We start from the raw sequence: 18,032 nt of genomic DNA, 5'->3' as shown, positions 1-18,032 counted from the left end.
CCTATCGATATATGTGCAATTGTTTATATTTGTTTGCAGTTGCTTTTAATAATTCGCATTTGTACATATTTGATTCACAATTGTGTTTAACAATGCAAAATTGTTTTTATTAATTCACAATTCTGCGCATTTGACAAGTAAATGGTGTGCAATTGCTTTTAACGATGCGCAATTGCATTAAATAGTTCGCATTTGACTGTCCTTATTATATATGATGCACAATTGATGTTTTTGTGATTTTTCCAAAATGACAGTTGATTTTCTATCATGCGAATATAGTATCTGATATTTATATGTATTTCATCTTGTAGGCACATTACCATGTCCCAGTTGGTAGACAGACGAGGCTAGATGGTCTCGAGCGTCGTCATGAACTTCTTGATGAGGAGACTTCTTTGATTATACACTTGGTCTTGTATCACATAATGTACTTGCCAAAGGTTACGGTCAACAAGGCCATGATCACTGTTTTGGTCGAGCGGTGGCATTTTGAGACTTGTTCATTCCATTTACCTATTGGTGAGACGTCAGTCACACTAGAGGATGTGTGGCGCATTTTGCATATTCTTATTGCTAGCAGTAGAGTTACATTTGATCATGATGATGGTGTTGTTGGACTATGTGATTTGTTAGAGTGATTAGAGGAGGACTTACCTATATAGGGTCGATATGAGATCCCATGGGATGATTTGGATTATGATGACCTGACTGTTGTTATGTGCTCTATTATTGCTGGCCTACTGATTCCTGATAGACGGACACATGGTTTCCCTGTCAGATGGGGTAGTCATCCGAGATATGATCATTGATAGACGTGTTTTTGCTTGGGGTTCATGCTTATTAGCCACTTTATATCATCAGATGCATGGCATTGTATACTTGGAGCATAAATCTATTGGTTGCAGCATCACTTTTCTCCAGGTATGGGCTTGGGAGTATATGTCTATCTTTCAACCAATGATTCATGTAGATCTAGTTGATGAGTAGCCATATGCGTATAAATATATAGTTGGCATCAAACATGGGGGTTCGGGGAACACCCTATACTAGAGACATCAGATAGATATCTTGCATTACTTCTCTTGGAGACCGTATCTTGATTGTCATGGTTGAACCAATGATGCTCAGTATTTACCTTATTGCTGACAGCAATGATATCTCATTGGTCGAGATGTTGGTAGGCACAAGGTTGTCGATATCCATCTTCCTGGTTGGGTACTCCGTCAGTTTGGGGAGGTACAGGGTGTGCCAGATGTGACAACCTACTTCGCTCTAATTACTCGAGAGATTGAGGATTGGGGGGTTTGTGTACAACCTCATGTTGCTATAGCCAAGTTTGATTCACTTCGCCCTTTGCAGTGGGGTTGGTCAGTCGGGGTTGCAGATCCAGGTGTGACTCCTCAATATGATGCTTGGTGGGTTCAACACATACCAGTGTCATTGATGGATCCTACAGTTCCTATCACAATACAACATATTCATCTTGGTAAACCTCAGGGAGGGAGAGGGAGAGGGAGAGGTAGAGGGAGGGGTGGGGGTAGGCGGTATGGTGGAGGTTGAGATGGAGGTCAGATTGAGATGATCGCAATAACAGCGACAACAGAGGCAGAGCAAGAGGGTAGTGAGGAGGATGTAGACATCGGTGGAGACACTGAGTCTATGAGCAGATTTGATAGTGAGAGCGATGATTCTCTATCAGATTCATCTGACAGTGGAGGGAGTGATGGTGGGGATGGTGGTGGGCAAGACATTGAGATGCCCCAGGTAGGAGATTTGCCAGCCGCAGAGGGAGGTGGATTTGGAGACGAGGAGGGTAAGGATGAGCAGGTTTTGAGAGCTCGGATTAGGAGCTTGGAGGATCTAGTTGCCACTTTGAGACATCGACGGATGAATAATAGGGAGCACTTTCAACGATGATATAGTGTTGTGGTTGCAGAGAGGGATCATATTGCAGGAGATAGGGATAGGGCTATTGCTGATAGAGATCGACTCCAGAGAGAGCGAGATGATGCAGTGAGGAGGACTCAGTTGGTTCGAGATGCATACAACCAACATTTTTCTCCAGGTACAGATGTATAGACACATTCTGATGGGTTTTATTATGCTGCACAAGAGGCCTTGTATTATAGACAACTTTATCATGGGGTTATACTCGAGGTAGAAAGAGCTCCTAGTTTCAGTGAGTTTAGATGTTGATTAGGTTCTAGTAGGTCTACCTCCCGAAGGACTAGCAACGGGGGTGTTATGGGTCCACCTTAGACATCGTTGGGACATCCTGGGGTAGGATCCAACAGATAGGATCCTCCTGGCGATAGAGGTAGTGTTGGTTGAGACATTTATTTGATGATATTAGTCGAGCCATTGGGCCTTTTGTTGTATACCTTGACACATTATCATTTTTGAGTTATATGATATGTAGTTTTGGCAACGTTCTATATGCTTGTGTTCTATTGATGATGCATGTTTATGTTATGCAGACTAAATGATTCTATTTGTGTTGTGTGATGTAGCGCTTTATGATGTATGATTTTATGTGATGCAGTTTATGTGATCGTTTATATTTATGTGATGTATTTTTACGTGTGTGTGACTATCTATAATGATTGAAATACAAATATTAAAGTGATGAAATGAAATGTTACTAAGTGGGTGAATGAATGCAATTTAACATGATAATGCAATGAATATGAAGTTAAATGAATGATCTAACTAAGTGAATGAGCTATATTAATGCAATTAATGTTTTTTCAAATGTGCCAAAATATTACGTTATCTCTTTGACTCAGTTAGAATGGAAGAATTGTGAGTAAGATGAAATGATTGATGAGAGAGAGATAATGTAAGATGATGAAAAGATACGTTAAAAAATGAAGAATCAATTGTGTCAACTTGATATCAAGAATTGTTATGATATGATATGAATGATAGTGATGTGTACTCTTCTTTGTCTTTATTCATAGTGCAATACATTATCATCATTGAGCCTTATTATGTAACAATGAAGCTTAGTACACCGAGGTATAAGGAACCAAGAGGTAAAGATATCTCATTGCAAGAAACAAACACTTAGCAGACAAGGAATGAACCCTCCATTATGGGAATTATGCTAGGGATCAAGGTATGTGTGGCATTCATAGGTTGAATGCTCCTATCACAGACACCCAGTAGAGCAATTTCCCCAGAACTTCATTGGTTCACACCACAAACAATAAACAAAGAAAAGGATCATGCTCATCATAGCTCCTCTAATCACTTTTGGACATCCTTGAGTAGCATAAAAACATGATCTTCGCCAATTGATAAAAGATAAAAAACCAAATTAGACAAAACTCAACAATTAAACTGACTATGCCTTTGCTTTGATTTGTTTGATGTGATGGTTGATAATGTCTGGTTTCAGAAAGTTGCGGACCCCGTTTAAGACTGATCTGTCTGTTTTCGAGTTTATCCTCTTTTATTTAAGACAAGATAATGATCACTTTGATATGGATAGTTTGACAATTGATAAGACTTTATCAGATTGATTACAGATGTTGATAAGATAGTTATATCCTTTGTTTAACTTCGTGCGAAGTGTTTGTTGGATATTTGCTAGGGTATTTGTTTCTCACGAGACATTTTATTGCAAGTTTTGATTATTTTCGATTTTTAGTTCTTTTTTAAGAGCTTTTTTTATTTTTAGGGTTTTGTGGATCGATGTTTTTGGTTGATTTTTTTGATTTTTTGATTTTTAAGTTTTTTATGTTTTCTAATTGTTTTGGGTATTTGTTCAGGATCTTTTCTAATTTTTAGGATTTTTTTAGGACTTTTTCTGATTTTTAGGATTTTTTCAGTACTTTATCTAATTTTTAGGACTTTATCTGATTTTTAGGATTTTTTGCAAGACTTTTTCTGATTTAAGGATTTTTTCAAGACTTTTTCTAATTTTTAGGATTTTTTCAAGACTTTTTTTGATTTTTAGGATTTTTTCAGTTATGCCTCTAGTATGCAGACCTATTATGACATGATGATCTAGGTGATGCATATGCAGACAATAAATTTTGGATATGAGTTATGCTAATGCAAAATATGCAAATCTTATTTGAACAAGGATGCTTGTGTGCATCTTTCATTCTGAAATGCACTAATTGGATTAAAGGTGTATAAATATTTTAGAGATAGGAGTTCAATCTGTTCTCTAAAGACTTTAGACCATCCAACCTAACACACTATGAAACCAAGATTTATGAATGGAGGCATGGAAAACTTCTCCATCAATTCTTGAAACTTTGATCTTCTTTTGCCCATGTGTGTGCACTTAAGTTTATCCTTACCCTTATAACCATTACAGACCCTTGGAATCCTATGTGGCTAGTTATGTGAGTTGTTTTGACTTCAAAAGAAACTTCGATAAAGCCTTGCTGCCAACAAGATTTTAGGGCTCTGACGAGGTTATACATCGTAATCTCTCAAATATTGCTCCATTGCCAGCATGCCTCCATAGCCCTGATGGAGTTACTCGCATGTTCCCATAGTCAAGCTTTTATTGGACTTGTATGCATGATATTTTAGTTATATGTTTTTTGCTTTTTTTGCCATGATATTTTGATATTGATTTTGGCATAGCACTTTTTCCTTTTATTTTCTTGCCTTGACTAGTAAGTAATGAAACCTACTTGGGTATGACAATTACACCGACATTGAAGTAGAATTTTGGATTTTTCACTAGCCACATGACCAACTAGGTATCTATAATGACTTAGGGCATGTAATTAATGTGTGAGATATAGAAATTGATAGATGTTAGGTAACAAGCCTTAATAGTGAAAATTATACACAACCATGGAGAAAGCTTAATCACGAGGTGATGTTGAAGATAAATGACTAAAGACCTCGTAAAGACCTCATGAACAAGTATCTAGGAAATGAGACCACCTTCTCTCCTTTCAATGCAGATAGGTGAATGATTAGACAATCACCTTGTTTTATTGATGAAACTATATGCACAAGCAAAGATTATATGCTATGAAGATTGCAAATGCGATGCATTTAGGAAAGAAACTATATGAGATGCAATGCGTCAAGGAAAATGATATGCAAATGCGGAAAGTAAATGCTAAATTAACCCCGCCCTTGGATGTGATATCTCTTTAGGTGCATGTTGTTCATGGGATCTAAGAGTGGATCTCCCTCCATTTTTGTTAAATGATAAGCGCCATTTCCAATCACTTTTTTTATGACAAAAGGACCTAGCCAGTTGGATTCGAACTTTCTTGGTTTTTTGCATTCTATGAGGTTCATTTGATTCTCCTTAAAAGAATGATGTCCCCCACTTTGAAGCAACGTGGGTTTACTCTTTTGTTATAGCTTCATCTCATTTGGTTTTGATAGCCTTGCAAATGATTGAGAGCGCTTTGTCGTTTTTCATCCAATAATTCAAATTCTTGCAAACGGGCAACTTTGTAGTCTTCTTCTGATATGATGTGTTTGAGAGAGACTCTTAGTGATGGCAATTCTACCTCGATAGGTAAAATGACTTATGAACCGTATACTAAAGAGTAAGGTGTAGCACCGGTAGCTATGTAGGCAGCAATTCAGTAGGCCTAGAGAGTTGGATTTAGTTGAAGATGTCAGTCTCTTCTAGCGTCATTGACAACTTTCTTTAAAATTTTAAATATGGTTTTATTTGTTGCCTCTTCTTGCCTATTGTTTTGGGGATAATAAGGAGTTGCAAAACATTGTTAAATGTGGAATTGATCGCAAATTTCACTTACTTCTTGATTTTTAAAGGGTTGCCCATTGTCAGTAACAATGCACATGGGGACTCCATATCTATAGATGATATAATTCAAGATGAACTTAGCTATCTGTTTTCCTGATGTGTAGGTCATAGGGATTTCCTCGACCCATTTGGTAAAGTACTTAGTAGTTGTGAGTATGAACTTGTGTCTGTCAGAGGAGGTAGGGTTTATCTTCCCAACAAGATCCAGTCCCCATTGTGAGAACGACCATGGTGATGTAATCAGTTGAAGATCTTGAGCAGGTGCATGGATCAGGTCTCCATGTATTTGGCATTGTCTTCATCTTTGGATATACTTGTAAGCATCCTTTTCCATCGTTGGCCAATAGTACCTGGTTCTCAACAAAAAATTTCGCTAATGCAGGACCATAAGAGTGTGCCCTGCATATGCCATCATGAACTTCTTTCGTGGTGGTTTGTGCCTCCTCAATATTGAGGCATTGAAGTAAAGTGTCATCTAGGCCTTTTATGTACAAAGTATCAACAATGATTGTGTGTCTTACAACTTGATGGATAAGTGTCTTTCTTTGGTTGCGTGAGAGATTAGGAGACACATATTGATTATGAAGATGGACATATATGTCTTTGTACCAAGGAGATTTTGGTCCCACTATCATGCAAACATATTCAGAAGATGGAGTTTTATATGCTGGTACCGTGAATTGTTCCACTATGAACTTACAGTGAGTTCCATTGTTAGGCACATCCAAGAGAGAGCCTATTGTTGCCATAGCATCGGTCGCCTTGTTTTGTATTCTTGGGATTTGCTCAAATGTTATATTGGTGAAATGTTGCTTGTATTCTTCCACCAACTATTTGTAAGGTGTCATCTTCTCATCTTTTTTATTGTAATCATCATTAACTTGATTGATGATAAGTTGTGAGTCTCCATAGACTTGTAACTCCATGATTTTCTACTTTATCGCAGTACAAAGTCCTATTACGAGGGCTTCATATTCAACTTTATTGTTGCTACAAGAGAAGTTGATTTTGAATGATTTGGGAATGGAATCTCCCTGAGGAGTTATGAAGAGAATTCATGCTCGTGCTCCATGATTTGTATAGGACCCATCAAAATACAATTTCCAGTTTGTAGGTGTTGAAAGTGTGAACACTAATTCGTCTGGAAATTATACCACCATTGGATGACTGTTTTGTAGGGGTGATTCTGCTAATTGGTCTGCTATGATATGTCCCTTGATGGCCTTTATGTTGACATACTTTATGTTGAATTCACTTAGTATCATGACCCACTTGGTAAGTCTTCTGGTTAATGCTGCTCTATTCAACAAGTACTTGAGTGGATCAAAATGTACAATGAGGTGGACTTTATGACTCAACATATAGTGTCTTAGCTTTTGAGATGCAAAGATCACTGCGAGACATGCTCGTTCTATTGGTGTGTAGTTGAGTTCATATCCTATGAGTGTTCTACTAATGTAGTAGATATCTATTTCTTTTTCTTGCTCATCATGTTGTGTTATAAGCGTACCTAAGGAGGAATTTGTTGTTGATATGTACAAGAGTAATGGTTTCCCATGCATTGGTGTGGACAAAAGACATTCTTTTAGTGTTTGAAATGTCTCTTGGCATTGTTATGTCCATTTGAATGCGACACCTTTCTTCAAAAGATGTTGGAATGGTTCACACTTGTCTGCCAATTATACAATGAAGCGTCTTATGGATTGTAGTCTCCCTTGCAGACTTCTTAGTTGTTTAAGTGTGGTGGGTGACGACATGTCTAATATAGCTTTCACCTTTTTTGGATCTATTTCTATGTCACAATTTGATACAATGAACCCCAAGAGTTTACCAGATGTTACTCCAAACACACACTTTTTAGGATTGAGACGAACATTGTATTGCTCAAGTCTTTCAAATATTTTAGCTAAGACATCCAGATGATCATCCTTTGTTTTGGATTTAGCCAGTAAATCATCTACATAATCTTCCATGATTTTGTGTATCATGTCATGAAATAAGGTGGTCATTGCCCTCTGATAAGTAGCACCGACGTTCTTGAGGCCAAAAGGCATCACATTCCAGCAAATATGTTTCCCAAGGACAAGTGAAAGCTATTTTATGTTGATCTTTTGGTGCGATCTTGATTTGGTTATAACCAGAAAAAACCATCCATGAGTGACAATATTTCATGTCCAACTGTTAGATCCATGATCATGTCTATGTTAGGGAGTGGAAAATCATCCTTTGGGCAGGCCTTGTTGAGATCCCTGAAGTCGGCGCAGATTCTTATACCTCCAATGGGTTTGGTCATTGGTACCAAGTTTGAAATCCATTCTGCATAGTCTATGGGTCTAATGAAACCCACATCTAACAATTTTTGCAATTCAATTTTGACCAACCGAGCTATGTGAGGATGCAACTTCCTGAGTTTTTTCTTGTATGGTTTTACTCCTGAAAGTAATGGCAGATGATGCAAGACTAACTCGGGGTCTAACCTTGGCATATCGGAATAAGACCATGCAAAGTTGATTAGCCTTTGTGTGAAAAATTGAATGAATTTTTCTTTTTCCATTGGATTTAGAGATTTTGCCAAGTGTATCTTGTGTACTGTCTCAGCATCTCCAATATTGATCTCTTTAGTTTCTTCAACTAGTAATGCTGATTGTTCTTTGTCTATGGGAAGGTTGTCCAATATGTTGTGAACTATATGTTCTGCTTCATTTTCATCATTTGGATTGGAAGATGAGCTTTCTTCTCCAAAGTATGCAGTACTATCAAGATCTATGGCAAAGCCATCTTTATGATCATCATAAGGAAGTCCATCCCTTGCACCCAAGAATTCAACCATAGCTTCATCATTTTGAAACCAATCTAATTGTGGTTGTCCTTCTTGCCCCCACTCTAGGTGAGGATACATGAGACAAAGATCTCTTTCTTCAACATGAGAAGATGATGCCGAAATCATGTGGATTTTGTTGTCAAAAACATATTTGACTGGTGGTGGGTAGATTGGTATGTCTTTATATTCAATGTCATCATCCTTAATTGGTTGGTTGTCGTAAGCTCTAAATGTTGAAAATGTGTTGCAACTGTGTATAGATAGAAACTCATAATCATGCGAGTCAGTTATACTATCTCTATATGCTTCTCTATTTGATTCATATTCATCAGTTTCTTCAATTGGAGAAAGAGGATTATCAGTTGTATCGATGATGAATGGGAGAGTATCCTGACTAGCAGGATCTTCTTCTGTGATAGAGGCTTCATTAAGTGCTTGAATAAGAGATAGGGATAATATTGAATCACTATCTCTTGTTGGTGCTATCCTTGTTTCTATTGATGTACTACTCGGTGATGAGGGTGTGGAAGTATCTGATGCTAGTACAATTCCTATCTCCATCGCTGCATTGTTATGAGATCCTGGTGCAATTTCTGCTTCTGCCATTGCTGGCGTGACTCCTGTTTCTATCATTGCATTGACGTGTGATGTTGGTGTGAAGCCAATCATTGATGTGTTAGTTTGACTTGGTGACTTAGGATCTTCATTTTCATTTGTAAGTGGCATTGTTGTTGATTGAGATGTTATTTGTCTTCTCATTAGACCAGTATATCCTAATCCCCAATTTTTTGGATTCTTTGATGGTAATATGGGTTCTATTATACCTTGAGCATGTGCCCCAAAGCTTGTTGTTCCATCATAACCATGTTGATGTAACATCTTGAAGCCATTTCCATATTGCTCCAAAGGAAGTCTAACATTTGGATTGTCACTTTCTTCTTTGTATAACCAATTGTTGACATCTTCTTCTAAGTATTCTTCATTAAGCTCTCCCCATCTTATAAAGGAACAAGAGTCCGAGAACTGGACAATTTCTTTTCCTTTATTTTTATTGGATAGATTTGGTAATGCTCTCCCAAAAGATCTAGGAGACAATTGTCCTACTAACAATGTTCCGGAACAAGAATACTCGCCACACCCTTCATCCTTGATTTGGAGGGGTGGCGTTGTAGGTGTGCGAGATGATGATGCTGGTTTGTCAAAGATTTTTAGAGATTCCATTTGTATGGTGAGCAGAGCTGCTTGATTAATGGGGACTTCATTGTCTGTGCTTGCTCTTAAATAGTTGCAATGTTGGAAGGGATTTGGGTCACCATGTATTGTGATCTTGATGGTGTTATAAGGGAACTTAACACATTGGTGGAAAGTTGATGGCACTACTTACATGGCATTTATCCATGGGCAACCTAGTAGCATATAATATCCCAATTCTCGGTCTAGAACCTGAAATGTGAAATCTGTGGTAACAGGTTCTACTTGTACAGACAATGTTACTATACCCTAGGATGGACGTTCTTCATCATCATATGCTTTGATGTTGATTATCTTGGTAGGATCAATATGATGTTGTGAGTATCCCAAATCCTTGATCAAATTTAGAGTGCATATGTTGAGTCTCGCTCCACCATCTATTAGCACTCTTATGACTTTCTTTTTATGAACAAAAACTTATAGGTGAAGGGGATCATTATGCATGGGCATGTTTGTTGGTGCATCCTGTTCTATGAATGCTACCATGGAAGATGCCAAATTTCCCACCATAGTTTGGAATGCATTTTCATCTATATCCTAGGCAACAACAGATTCTTGTAGTGCCTTATCTAAGATTACCCTGTGAGCTTGTGAGATGCGAAGCAATTCAAATAATGACATTTGAGCTAGGATCTTTCTTAGTTGGTCAACCACATTGTAGTTTCTTGTTGGTGGAGAAGTGTTAGTTGGGACACCTTGCAACGTGACCTTTGATCTGCGGGTGATAACTGCATAATCTTGGTTCCTTGGATTCACTGGAATTGTGGCTACTATTGCATCTCCTAAATTAATATCATTGATTGTATAATCATATGCTACATTGGTGTAGTTTGCAGTATTATATTGTGCATTTGAACTAGAAGCTTTCCCTTTATCATGCTTAACAAAAGGGTCTTTGAATATGGTGTGGTTTGTATTAGTCAAGATCTCTTATTGGCATCCGAAGTGATATCTCCTTGATCAACAAGGTCTTGTATCAGGTTCTTGGGTTTGTAACAACTTGTTGTTTTGTGGCCCTTTGAGCGGTGATATTCATAGAAATCATTGTCGTTCCACCAAGCAGGCTTGAATGGACTAGGTTCATAAGGTTGAGCCTTTGGCAAAGTTATGGCATTACTTTGTATTAACTTCTTGAGAGCTGGCTCTATCAGTTCCCCCAATGGTGTGAAATTTCTTTTTGGTGCATTGATCCTTGGGTGTCTTGGATTGCTTGATTGAGATGTATTGGCATTAGCATTGTTGTTTTGAGTTTGGTTCCTATTGAAACAATCAATTGGTCCTTGAAGTGATACCACTGGTTGAGCTCTATTAACAACACGGGCATCTACAATCTCATCATTTGTAACATTCTTGTTTTTAGACCAAAACTTTGGCTTTTCATTGCTTACATTTATGGCTGGTCCATTATCCTTGTGATGTTTCAAAATTCCTTGTTCTAACGAGCCTTTTTCACACTTTATGCCCTTTTCTATGATTTCCTTGAAAGTGTCTATATATTGCATTTGCAATAGATATTTGATTTGGGGAACAAGGTTCTCAGTAAAAATGTCTATTTGCTCAACCTTGGGAATGCGATTGAGACACCTACAATATAAAGCTCTCCATCTTTGCAAGAATGTAGAAAATGCTTCACCTTCCTTTTGTTTGGTGGCACACAGATACATTAGGGTAATTGGATTGTCTATGTTGAATAATTTTTTTGTGATGAATAGCTCAACCAACTCACCCCATGAAGCTATCCTTGGTGGTAGATGTGAAAACCATTCTAACGTGGTCCCTCCAAGACTTTTGGTGAATAGGCGCATCAAGTATGTGTCTTAATGGGGCACTTCTATACATGCTGTGAATAATTCTCTGACATGATCCCAGAGATCACCTTTCCCTCTATACTTGTCAAATCTCAGTCTCAAAATGCGACGGGAAGGGTATCATGCATAAAGTCATCAAAAGGATAAGGATGAAGATCCTCCATAGTATAGCTCTTCTTGTCATTAACTATTTGCATGCTGGTCATATGCTTTTGTAGATTCTCTACTTGTTGAGCCAAGATCTCTGTTTGGGTCAAAGGTGTACTGACCCTATAAGCATTTTTCACAAATGGAATAGTGTTTGAGTATCTCGGAACTTGTTAAAATGTTGACTGACCATATAATTGTGTGCCTTGAATTCCACTTGGTGGTGTGAAACATGTAAATTGCGTGTTGACACTTGGCTGACTTGAGCTATTCATTCCTGTTGACCCTTGGTTCACATTTTGACCGTTGTATGTGATTCCAATGGCAATTGATACTGTAGGTTGAGATGTACTTGCATAAATAGTGTTTTGAGCCATGGTTGTTGTAGCTTGGGCTGAAGTATTCAACATGCTTAACATTGTAACACCTGGTGTGGTTTGAGATGTGAGACTAGTGCTTGAAGATGCCATTGTTGATTGAGCTGAAGTTGTTGCAGCTTGAGTTTGGGGCGCACTAGGTGCTTGAGTCTCATTTTGATCAATATTACCCCTGGTGGCAAGATTGTCGTAATGTCAACATCTGGAGGCAACTTGAGCCCGTTTTGAACTAAAAGTGTGAGATTGATCTCTATCATTATTGATGAGTGCATTCAAAACCATAAGAAGCATTGGATATTGTTGGGATGCCTCCAATTCCTCTTGTGTTAGATTACGTTAAATTTCATCTATGGAAGGCATCCTGTTGCTGTTTGTTGGTAACATTGCAGGTCTTCTACCTTGTGATTGTTGATTCGTAGATAAACTCATATTCCCAGTGGGATTGACCAAGGGGTCGTTGTTTGGATCCATCTTAGATTTTTGTGATCTTGTTAATGGCAACAATGTATCTCCAAACTGATATTGACTCTCTATGACTCACTATGACCCTTTAAAATGCAAAGGGTATATTAAGATGGATGCAAGACTTATGCAAACGACTGACTATGTATGTATGCAATATATGAAGACGCTCTACTAAGGTTTCTAATGGGGGATTGGACTATCTGCCATAAGTTTTTCGAAAAATCGTCGAAATTCTTCTTGTTCTCTTTGTTCCTTGATTTTTTTTGCTAGTTTTGCATCAAGGCGGACATATTTTCATATTTCATTATCTATGATAGCTTCGACTTCCTCATATTGGGGAAGATCAATTCTTACTTCTCAAGCAAGATTATCCAAACCATCAATTATTTCTAATTGATCATTGTTTGATCCAAGATTGGGTTGTTCGAATGGAAATTCATCGTCTCCTTTTAGACCCATGCAAAGGATATGTTCTTAAGACTTCTATTGAGTGATGAACCAAAATGCGGGCTATGCAAGGGTTGACTTTACACTAAGATTATAGATGTGGAATCTAATGTACCCTATCATGATATGCAAGACCAAGGTGGATTCTAAGATGGACTTAGATGATAATAATGCAATGATTAAACGAATGGAATCTTTGACAAAGACTAAAGCTATTTCTACGTGAAGTGAGGACTTGTGCAAGGACTTTGTGTAATATGAGGACACTAAAGAAACCATGTATGGACTAAATGCCTAGGACCTAAGATCACTGAAAGTACAACTTTTTCCATTTCTTGAATGTTGTAATGTTTGATTTTGATTTTGATGTTGATGTTGATGTTGATACTTGAAGCTTTCCTTGAGTTTTGAGATTCTTGTTGATGTTTTTGACAAAACTTGGTTGGTATTCAACTTTGTAATGTTTGAACATGTAGCAAAGACACATCAACAAAGTAATAAAAACACATTGACATAACCAAAAGAGAGCACTGTTTAAAGGATTTTTTTCAAACCCTTGTGGATGTTGGAATCTTTTTCAAGACCTCATTTTGTTTTCGATAAATTTTGGCCATTTTGATCATACAACAGTCAGACTCTACTAAGGTCAAAAGGTCACAAATAGTACCACAACCCACATCTTGATACTCTGTAAGCTCAAATAACCCTATCACACCCTAGGGTGCGCCCATTTTTTTTGACCTTGTCTGGAAATTAAACCAAAGAGGATCGCTCCTCAATTGCTTCGTTATCTTGGGAGATATATGATGAGTGTCTTGGGTGCAGATTCTTCCCCACCCATGCACCGTGATACTATAAGTGTTTGGTTACTGACTTGAATTGGTCTCTAATTTCTAAAGATGTTAGTCAGGGTTTCGTTCAGGTGGTCATAATCAATAGCGTGTTATGCTTCGTTAAGGAGGTCTCCCAGTCTGAAGAGGTTACGATCTACAAATTTTCTTGTACCATATAGGCACTGAGGGAGGCATAATACCGTCATGACAACATGTATTACCTGTTGCTTACAATTTTCATTGCAAACACATTTATTTTATAGTGGCTTGAATTACTTCACTTTAGTCGTTGCCACTCAGGTCGTTCCCTCTCACTTAGCCTTATGGGCTACTCAGGAGATAGGCCTTCTAAAGGTTTTATCCGAAAGCAAAATAGATAGAATGCATGAAAAAGGTGGGTTTGGCTTTTTGGTCACCTAGTTAAGGGGAGAGTATATGCCTACCACCTTGAAAACACAGAAACAAAAAGTTATTTTTAAACCTTCATCGCAAAATTGTCTATACTACTTGGAGATGTTGCTCCAAAAGACATGATGTTCATTTTATCCGATATTGCAATAATGAGAAATAAAAAGTAGATTGTTTATTTTGCTATTTTTAGCACCAAATGAAAGTCTGTCTAAGCTACGCCTATAAGAAAATCAAAAAGTTGTTAGCACATGGTGGGCTTTCCAGCCTAATTCTTCCTCTTAGTTACAACTTTGACCTCTCTGTTTGCAAGAACAAAGCTAATTATTGACAGGAAACCCAAAGAAAATAGGATAGAAATATTTTGACATTTCCTAGCAATTGCGAATTAACTACTAAGAAAATGCGAACTAATATGCTGGCAAATGCGAATTACTGACTAGGCAATTGCGAATTTCTGACTAGGCAATTGCGAATTACTCACTGAACTTGAAAAATTAATTTAGACAGAAGAGAGAGGTCAACCTGCAAGTAAATCACTCCAAATGACGTGGGCCATTACTTCAATGTCGTCATAGAAGTCAATTTTGGCAAGGAATTGATGTATAGTTTTGTGGTATTGGGCTATGGCTTCTTCTTCTTCTAGTTCTTGAAGTCTCCTTTCTGCTTTCAAAAGGTGTTGATAATTTCTCTGCCATATTCTATGCTCTCTTCTCTTCCTAACACCTAAAATTTTGAAAATTAGCCTTCCTGCTATGGGGTTAGAGACATTTCAATGCACAAAAACAAAATTTTCAGAATTGAAAGATTTTTCTGGGTTAATCTAGCAAATGCAAATAAAGCCAAGACGATAATTAAAATTGAAATTTTGGATTCTCCCTATAATTGCACATTAGTTAAAGCAATTGCGAATCAGAATGATAGCAATTGTGCATCAAAATGATAGCAATTGCACATTAATAATGGCAATTGCGAATAACTGTCAATACAAGTGTGCACTCCATTTTTCCTGTCCCGCACAACACTTGCAAATCACAAAAATAAAAAAAGACACATCAGTAGTTGTAAATTCGCATCGGGTTCACCATTGTTTTCATGCTTGAAATCATAAAATTAAGTTAATTAGGAAATAAGGACGATCACATATCCTTAACTAATCTAGCTAAAATCAAACATAAGGCAATAGAATAAATGAAAGAAACGAAAGATGTATGCTAATTAAACTCCCTATTCCACATTTGTGCTTCCATTGTTCTTCTCCAAATTGCTTGCGTGGCTCTTAGGTATTGCATTGGGATTTCCTACATAAGATGACAATTATTTTGAAGAGTGTGATCTAGCTTGAATTGAAAAAATGATATTGTTTATATAGATTTTCGTGAGAGACGGGGAGAGATTTTGAACTCAAGTTCTGATTGGGAGTGAACTGATTTAGATTGATCAGTTAACAGAGTTGATTGGTTTGTTAACTTAGATTGATTGGATAGTGAACTAAATAGATTGGATAGTGAACTAAATAGACTGGATAGTGAATTGAATAGATTAGTCAGTTGATTGGATAGATTGGGGAGATGTCTGAATTAATTAAATAATAAGATTATTAAATTAAGGAATACATTATAATTAATTAAACAAATAATATTTAATTAATATTCGAGAAAAGGATTTGATGATGAATTGATTAATAGATAGAAATTAGATAATTAGTAAGAAAAATGAATAATGATGATTAGGTCAGTTGAGAAGAATTAATTAGATAAATTATAATTAATTAAATAAATAATATTTAATTAATATTCGAGAAAGGGATTTGATGATGAATTGATTAATAGATAGAAATTAGATAATTAGTAAGAAAAATGAATAATGATGATTAGGTCAGTTGAGAAGAATTAATTAGCTTAATTAAATAATTAAATAATTATTTAATTAATAAGATGAATAATTAGCAATGATTGATGAGACATTTTTAGGTGTCTACAGAAGGAACACCAATACATACACTCACACCCAAGGAAACATTCAAGATCATGATACTAGAAGACCCTATGTTAGGTTTGGGCGCAATACTCAAGATCATACTTATAATACCTCTCATCCTCATGGTCATGAGATGTGCATTCGTCCTAGGCCTAGTGCTCCTCATTGTAATACCATACCATGTGGCCCTTACACTAGCTACAATTGTGTTCCTCCTCCATATGAGCATATCTATGACCAATATCATCTCTACATGCATTACATCCCTCTTCCTCCACTCGGTGGCTTAAATATGGGAATATGTCAAAGAGAGAAAACACCACCTAGTAATGACTTGCAACAACAAATCAAGGATTTGCAAAAACAAATGGTAGATATGCACGCACCAATAAAGAACTACACAATGAAAGACATATTTCCTTATCCATTTGATAAAAGCATACTAATGCCTCATTTTCCTCCTCATTTCGTGACACCAAAGTTTGACAAGTATAGAGGAAAGGGAGATCCCAAGGCACATATTAGAGAGTTTTTCACGACTTGCATAGAAGTGGCAAGAGAGGAATCCTATTTGATGAGATTATTTTCACAAAGTATAGATATGCATGCACCAACAAAGAACTACACAATGAAAGACATATTTCCTTATCCATTTGATAAAAGCATACTAATGCCTCATTTTCCTCCTCATTTCGTGACACCAAAGTTTGACAAGTAGAGAGGAAAGGGAGATCCCAAGGCACATATTAGAGAGTTTTTCATGACTTGCATAGAAGTGGCAAGAGAGGAATCCTATTTGATGAGATTATTTTCACAAAGTTTAGGTGGACAAGCCATGGAATAATTTTTACAACTTCCATTTGGGATCAAGTCATGAGGTGAACTAGAAGAAGCTTTTATACAACACTTCTCATACAACATTGAAACATATGTATCAGTGACTAACTTATGTAATACCAAATAGAAAAATGGGGAATCCTTTGGCATCATTCTTACAACAATGGTGAAGTTTAGCTAGTCGATTCTCTTGTTTAATTCCACAAAAATAAATGGTTGAAATGTTCACTCAAAATATGATTAAGAACATTGGATATGAACTTAGAAAAGCTTGTTTATCTACTTTCAAAGATCTAATTGAAAAAGACCTAACACTTGAAAAAGTCCTCATTGAGCAAGGTACCATCAAACTATTCAAGAACAATAAAGATGATTCTAATGGGAAAGATAAATCCAACTTTTGAAACAAAAATCAAGAATACCATCAATGATAGGGTAGTAGATGCAAATGTGCTAAAACAAAAGATAACTTTCCCTGATGCAAGTTCATCTAATTCCATTAATCAATTAAACACTCAAACGCCATCAAGACCTCCAAAAATACACTTCATTGGGAGAACTAGGAGAAGGGTACCAGTAGTGGACATAACTAACTTCATGCAGATAGAACTCTCAAACTGTACGTCGGATTTCAATTTTTTTTTTGGTTGTCTCCGTATATGACTTAACTACTTATAACTATTGATCCGGTTTCTGGGTAGTGACGATGCACGCTGTGGAAATCGTTATGTGCTGAATGGTCAAAAAGTGGTCATTTCAAAGTGCCTACCCATACAAAAACTCCTTTGCACCAATAGTGGATTGTCAACCCACCAAAACATAATAAAAAAAAAAAAACCAAAAAAAAACATATTAAAAATGCTTTTATAAAATAAAAAACTTATAATTTCAACCCAT

The sequence above is a fragment of the Cryptomeria japonica genome, chromosome 11, assembly GCF_030272615.1.
Source record: "Cryptomeria japonica chromosome 11, Sugi_1.0, whole genome shotgun sequence".
In the NCBI taxonomy this organism is placed as follows: Eukaryota; Viridiplantae; Streptophyta; class Pinopsida; order Cupressales; family Cupressaceae; genus Cryptomeria; species Cryptomeria japonica.
Note: the sequence above shows the minus strand (reverse complement) of the source record.